This window comes from Triticum aestivum, chromosome 1B, assembly GCF_018294505.1.
Source record: "Triticum aestivum cultivar Chinese Spring chromosome 1B, IWGSC CS RefSeq v2.1, whole genome shotgun sequence".
Classification (NCBI taxonomy): Eukaryota; Viridiplantae; Streptophyta; class Magnoliopsida; order Poales; family Poaceae; genus Triticum; species Triticum aestivum.
Window position 1 is genome coordinate 494,890,392 of NC_057795.1, and position 7,906 is coordinate 494,898,297.

Sequence of the window (7,906 nt, forward strand, 5' to 3'; positions counted from 1 at the left end):
GGGCGTGTGTCCGCGGCATCTTGCTGCGGCAGCCGTCGACCCCGTACCAGTCGACTCCTGCGCCGTCCTCCCTCCCTGTCTCCCGCCAGCGCAAGCGCTCCGGTCGGTCGAGGCTCCAGCGATGGGTGAGACACGCGGTGGCTCGCCAATCGTCCACCACCCAAGTGGCGGCGATTGAGCCCGACGAATCTCTCTACGGCCTGTTCGACCTGTCGACTGGCTCTGTAGAGACTGCATTCGAGTGCGATAGCAGTGATCCAGCGGCGGAGGTCCTGATGGTCAACGGGCCCCGTAGTCCTCCCGGTTTCCCCCGCGGTGACGGGATGGACGACGAGGACGACCCTGCTCAAGCCCATGAAGAGTACCAACCCGAGCCGCTCACTTCCCAGCAGAGGGAAGAACTTCGCCGCCGAAACATGGATGCCCTGCATACTCCCATTGTAGGAGAAACTCCTGAGGCTCGTGCCCTAGAAGAGGCGCGTTTAGCCAACCTGGCTGAACGCACTCGACTGGAGAACCTCCAGCGAGCACTCGATGAGCATGCACGTCAACGAGTGACCAACTCCAACCGACGTCAGCTCTTTCCGCAACCAACTCAGGTATATCGAACCCCAATTCAGAATTTGGCAGCTGCAGCCCGCATAGCGGAGTCAATTCAGCCCTCTCAGTCAGAGGCTGGAAGAGGATTGATGCATATTAGAGAGTTGCTCCGGGTGGCAGGAGATCAGAATTCAGCTGTGTCACAGTCGCGCAACAGGATTCACAGTCGATTCATCGCTGCGAATACTGTTCAGTCGGCTCACAGTCCAAGGTCGCCTCCGAGGCGCATGGGACGTGAAGGCCGGCGGACCACTATGATGATCGATTTGATCGTGATGACAGGCGTCGAGTGCCCACTCCTCCTTCGAGAAGTGGGTCTAACATCCATCGGCAGCAAGATGACAGACGCCAGCTCAGTGTTGGGCGGAGAGCTCCATTCGACCCCAGAGAGCCAGGCTTTGACGCTAGATCCATCATCGTGCAAGGTTTGGTCGACCGAAACAGAGCTCATAGAGGTGGTCATGATAGAGGTGTGCCCACAAACAGCCGAGTCCATGTCTCAGGTCTAGAATGTTTTAGCAGAGCGACCAGAGCCGCAGTGATACCCCCCAACTTCAGGTTGGCGACTAGGGTGAGTAAGTTCACCGGAGAGTCTAAGCCTGAAACTTGGCTCGAGGACTACCGAGTGGCTGTTCAGATTGGTGGCGGTAATGATGTGGTGGCCATGAAACATTTGCCACTTATGCTAGAGGGTTTGGCCAGGGCGTGGTTAATCAGTTAGCTCCTAGCAGCATTTACATCTGGGAAGATCTTTCTCGAGTGTTCGTCAGGACGTTTGAGGGAACTTGCAAGCGACCTGCCGGATTGACTGAGCTGCAAGTTTGTGTACAAAAGTCGAGTGAAACACTGAGGGATTACATCCAGAGGTGGATCACTTTGCATCATACTGTAGAGAATGTGTCAGACCATCAACCGGTTTGCGCCTTCAAGGATGGCGTCAAGAACAGAGAGTTGAGCCTGAAGTTTGGTCGAACTAGAGATATGACCCTGAGTCGGATGATGGAAATAGCCACCAAGTACGCCAACAGCGAAGAAGAGGACCGACTCCGGAGCGGCAAGTACAAGCCGAGTCAGTCGGATAAAGGAAACTCCAGTCGGAAGCAAAAGCGGAAGGCCGAGCCAGCAGCTCCTGGAGAGGCTCTGGCCGTGACTCAGGGCAAATTCAAAGGGAAGCCCAAAGGATCTTGGAACCCCAAGAAGGTAAAAGATAAGGAAGGTAATGATGTGATGGATCTACCGTGTCATATCCACACGAAGAAAGACGAAGAGGGTAACTTCATCTACCCAAAGCATACCACTTGCCAGTGCCGGCTCTTAATCCAGCAGTTTCAAGGGAAACAGCCGAAAGATAAAGAGAAGGAGTCGGACAAGGCTGAGGACAAGGAGGACAGTGATGGAGAGTACCCTCATGTCAACTCCACTCTGATGATTTTTGCTGATGTAGAGAGCAAAAGTCGACTGAAAGTGATCAACCGTGAGGTTAATATGGTCGCCCCGGCGACACCAAACTATCTGAGATGGTCGCAAACTCCCATTACTTTCGACCAGTCTGACCATCCTACTCACATTGCCACCCCTGGGAGGCAAGCGCTGGTGGTTGACCCGGTTGTCGAAGGCACTCGACTGATGAAGGTATTGATGGATGGTGGCAGCGGGAAAATATACTATATGCGGAGATGCTCAAGGGAATGGGCATTCCGATGTCCAGACTCAGTTCCAGCAACATGAGTTTTCACGGAGTCATCCCAGGAAAGAAGGCCGAGTCACTCGGCCAAATAGCTCTGGATATGGTGTTCGGCGACTCGAAACATTTCCACAAAGAGAAGCTGACATTTGAAGTCGTGGATTTCCAGAGCGCCTACCACGCCATTTTGGGAAGACCAGCCTACGCCCGCTTTATGGCTCGACCATGCTATGTGTACCTCAATTTAAAAATGCCTAGCCCCAAAGGCGTGATCACCATCACTGGCAACCGGAAGAAAGCGGAAGAGTGTTTTCAGAAAGGCTCAAAGATTGCGGATGACTAGATAACAGTGGTAGAGCTAGAGGGATATAAGAAGAATGCAGATCCGAGTGATTTACTGCGGGCCAAGAAGCCCGCCACAGAGTCAGCATTTCAGTCGTCCGGTGAGACAAAGCCAGTTCATATCCATCCGACTGATCCCAATGCAGCTCCGACCCATATTTCCACAACACTCGACTCTAAATAGGAAGAAGCGCTCATCCAGTTCGTCCATGAGAACTGGGACATCTTCGCATGGAAGCCAGCTGACATGCCGGGTGTTCCCAGGGGACTGGCTGAGCATCGCCTTCGAGTCGATTCAAAAGCAAAATCTATTAAGGAACATCTTCGACGGTCCGCCATTCAGAAGAAAAAAGCCATTGGCGAGGAGGTGGCTCGACTCCTTGCAGCAGAGTTCATCCGAGAGATATACCACTCCGAGTGGCTCGCCAATGTCGTCATGGTTCCCAAAAAGGACAATTCCCTTCGTATGTGCATTGATTTCAAACATATCAATCGGGCCTGCCCGAAAGATCATTTTCCTCTCCCTCGCATCGACCAAATTGTCGACTCGACCGCAGGGTGCGAGAGATTGTCTTTTCTAGACGCTTATTCCGGGTATCATCAGATCCGTCTGTATGGGCCCGACAAAATCAAAACAGCTTTCATCACTCCATTCGGGTGCTTCTGCTATATCACCATGCCATTCGGCCTCAAGAATGCCGGAGCCACGTTCATGAGAATGATTCAAAAGTGTTTAATCACTCAAATCAGTCGGAATGTGGAAGCATACATGGATGATATCGTGGTCAAGTCGCGAAAGGGTTCCGACCTATTGACTGACTTAGCTGAAACGTTTGCCAATCTCAAGAGGTATGATATCAAGCTCAATCCATCAAAGTGCACATTCGGAGTACCTGGCGGAAAGTTACTTGGTTTTCTCGTTTCCGAACGAGGAATCGATGCTAACCTAGAAAAAGTTGGTACCATACTCCAAATGAAGCGCCCTGTGCGTGTGCACGACGTCCAGAACCTTACTGGATGCTTGGCCGCGTTAAGTCCATTCATCTCTCGCCTCGGTGAAAAGGCGTTTCCTCTTTACCGACTGATGAAGAAGGCAGACAAGTTCGAGTGGACTCCAGAAGCTGATGCAGCGTTTGCCGAGCTAAAAACTCTGCTCTCCACCCAGCCGGTGCTTGCTGCTCCAATCAGCAAAGAGCCTCTGTTGCTTTATATTGCAGCCACAGGACAAGTCGTCAGTACAGTACTTACGATCGAGCGGGAAGAAGAAGGGAAAGCCTTCAAAGTTCAGCGCCCAGTATATTATCTCTCTGAAGTTTTGACCCCATCAAAGCAAAGATATCCTCATTATCAGAAGGTTGCTCATTATTTCTCTGATCATGACATTATAGTCGTCAGCGACGCACCATTGTCAGAAATTCTGCACAACAGAGATGCAACTGGTCGAGTGGCTAAATGGGCGATTGAACTCCTTCCCCTTAATATCAAATTCGAGGCAAAGAAAGCCATTAAGTTCCAGGCTATAGCAGATTTCCTTGCCGAGTGGATTGAGCAACAACAGCCGACTCAAGTCCTCTCGGAGCATTGGACCATGTTCTTTGATGGCTCTAAGATGTTAAATGGTTCTGGTGCTGGAGTCGTTTTGGTTTCCCCCCGAGGAGACAAGCTCAGATATGTGCTCTAGATCCACTTTGATTCCTCCAACAATGAAGCAGAATATGAAGCACTCTTGTATGGATTACGCATGGCCATTTCACTCAGCGTCCGTCGCCTTATGGTCTATGGAGATTCAGATTTGGTGGTCAATCAAGTGATGAAGGAGTGAGACGTTAGAAGCCCAGCCATGACTGGATACTGCAATGCGGTGAGGAAGTTCGAAGATAGGATCCAAGAGAGAAGCTATCCCTAGTGATGTGTTTTTGGAACACATCCACACTCCGTCAGTCATAGAAGATCCTTTTACCGATGAAGCCCCGCAACCTAAGAGTGTCATGGACCCAACTGAGGTTGAAGTCCCAGCGGTGGTCGACCTGATCATGGAAGTTCTAGTGATCACTCCAGATTGGACAGTACCATATATCGCGTATATCTTGAGGAAAGAGCTCCCGGAGGACGAAGAAGAGGCTCGACAGATCGTCCGCCGATCTAAAGCCTTTACCGTGATAAAGGGACAGTTGTACAGAGAAAGCGCGACTGGAGTTGGTCAGAAATGCATAACGCCAGAGGAAGGTCGAATAATCCTTGATGACATTCACTCGGGAACCTGTGGCCATCATGCGTCCTCTTGGACCATCATGGCCAAAGCATACCGAGCCGGATTTAATTGGCCAAGAGCAAATGAAATGGCGAAGGAGATAGTCGACAAGTGCGAGGGATGCCAATTTTACTCCAATATGTCACACAAGCCCGCGTCAGCTTTGAAGACTATACCACTCGTCTGGCCCTTTGCAGTGTGGGGTTTGGATATGGTCGGTCCTTTGAGAATAGGCAGAAGCGGTTTTACCCATGTGCTGGTAGCAGTCGACAAGTTCACTAAGTGGATCGAAGCTAAACCCATCAAGAACCTCGATGCCAGTACTGCTGTCAGCTTCATCAGAGAATTGATATTCAGATACGGGGTCCCGCACAGCATCATCACTGACAACGGGTCAAACTTTGATTCTGAAGAGTTCAGAGCTTTCTGCACATCTCAAGGCACGCGAGTCGACTACGCTTCAGTCGCTCACCCACAGTCGAATGAACAAGCAGAACGAGCCAACGGTTTGATCCTCAAAGGGTTGAAACCCCGTTTGATGCGTGATCTTAAGCATGCGGCTGGTGCATGGGTCGAAGAACTTCCCTCAGTACTTTGGGGGTTAAGGACCACGCCCAACCGGTCGACTGGGAGAACTCCATTCTTCTTGGTCTACGGAGCTGAAGCAGTCTTGCCGAGTGACCTTCTCCATAATGCTCCCCGAGTCGAGCTCTACACTGAAGCAGAAGCAAAAAGAAGTGCGGCAGGATGCAGTCGACCTTTTAGAGGAAGAGAGGGAGATGGCTCTGATCAGATCGACCATTTACCAACAGGACTTGCGTCGCTTCCACGCCAAAAACGTGAAGAGTCGAGCCTTCCAGGAAGGAGATTTAGTTCTCCGAGTGGATCAGCAGAAACCACACAAGCTTGCTCCTTCTTTGGAAGGTCCCTTCATAGTCACCAAGGTTCTCCACAACGGAGCGTACCGTCTTTACAATGTCGAGCATCAGATCAACGAGCCCCGAGCTTGGAACGCGAAACTTCTCCGCCCCTTTTACACCTAAGTATTCACTCGGACGAGTTGTAATAAAAGTACTTCTGTAGTTTGTTTATTAAAGACGAAAGCTTTACAATCTTCCCTATAATCGTTTGTCCTCTCAAAACAATCCCCCAGTGGGTGGCTTGGCTGCGAATCCGATTCGCCCAAGTCTGTAAAAAAAATCCTAACCGAGTGGTGAGTCAGTCTCCCACATGAAGGCTTAGCTGCGAAATCTGTTTCGCCTAAGATAAATAAAATCCTACCGAGTGGTAAGCCAGCCTTCCACTCGGAGGCTTAGCTGCAGTCCAAGTACTCGCCTAAGATAAATAAAATCCTACCGAGTGGTAAGCCAGCCTTCCACTCGGAGGCTTAGCTGCAGTCCAAGTACTCGCCTAAGATAAATAAAATCCTACCGAGTGGTAAGCCAGCCTTCCACTCGGAGGCTTAGCTGCAGTCCAAGTACTCGCCTAAGATAAATAAAATCCTACCGAGTGGTAAGCCAGCCTTCCACTTGGAGGCTTAGCTGCAGTCCAAGAACTCGCCTAAGTACAAGTACAACATGCGTTCTGCAAGGAGGACAAGGTGCAGGTCGACTGCTACCCTCTCCTTCCTAGCTGTGCCACCAATTAAAAAATCCTACCGAGTGGAGAGCAGACCTCCCACTCGGGGGCTTAGCTGCAGCCCAGTGCTCGCCTAAGTGTCTGAAATCCTACCGAGTGGAGAGCAGACCTCCCACTCGGGGGCTTCGCTGCAGCCCAGTGCTCGCCTAAGTATCTAAAATCCTACCGAGTGGAGAGCAGACCTCCCACTCGGGGGCTTAGCTGCAGCCCAGTGCTCGCCTAAGTATCTAAAATCCTACCGAGTGGAGGGCAGACCTCCCACTCGGGGGCTTAGCTGCAGCCCAGTGCTCGCCTAAGTGTCTGAAATCCTACCGAGTGGAGAGCAGACCTCCCACTCGGGGGCTTAGCTGCAGCCCAGTGCTCGCCTAAGTATCTGAAATCCTATCGAGTGGAGAGCAGACCTCCCACTCGGGGGCTTAGCTGCAGCCCAGTGCTCGCCTAAGTGTCTGAAATCCTACCAAGTGGAGAGCTGACCTCCCACTCGGGGGCTTACCTGCAGCCCAGTGCTCGCCTAAGTATCTAAAATCCTACCGAGTGGAGGGCAAACCTCTCACTCGGGGGCTTAGCTGCAGCCCAGTGCTCGCCTAAGTGAATTAGGGGGCAAGCCGATCGCAATAAGCGCTTTGCTTTAACCTGCAAAAGACGCCTCAAACCAAATGCAAACATATTCAGCGACGAACCCAAGTTCGGATAACACCTAACGGAACCGAAAGTGCTCAGGCGCTAGGCCTGTTAAGGTTTGTCGGTTACAAAACTCACTCAGCATACCGAGGCAAATTTAAAGTATCAAGCTCTGAAGTATTTTACCCCTCCTGTGGAGGGCTGGAAGGTGCCACAAACTCGTCCAGATCAATTCCATCTGCAGTCCGAGTGGCAGCGGCAATGAAGGTCTCCATGAAAGATCTGAAATCGTGCTTCTTGGTGTTGGCCACCCTAAGAGCCACCAGCTTGTCCTCTCGTGCATCCTTGCAGTGAACGCGGACCAGAGACAGAGCAACATCCGTGCCGCACCTGGCCGAAGACTTCTTCCACTCCTGCACTCGACTTGGGACCTCGTTCAGTCGAGTCATCAGAGACTCGAGGTCGTTCTGGAGTATCTCTCTGGGCCAGAGTGTTGTGTCGATGCGGGAAGTTGCGACCTTCAGCCTTGCGAGATAATCGATGACGGCAGCAACACGAGATTCAAGTCGGAGCACGTTCATGGTGACTTCATCTTTCACAGGGGAGTTGATGGGGTCCAGGTTTACTTCCAGTCGACCAGTCTCCTCTTCAAAGTTCTGACAAAATTCTGCAAGCACAACCACCGAGTCAAGACAAACAGTCGGAGGTCACAATTAAAATATTTGTTTGATACAAAGGATTACCTTCAAGCATGAGGAACAACTTCTTGG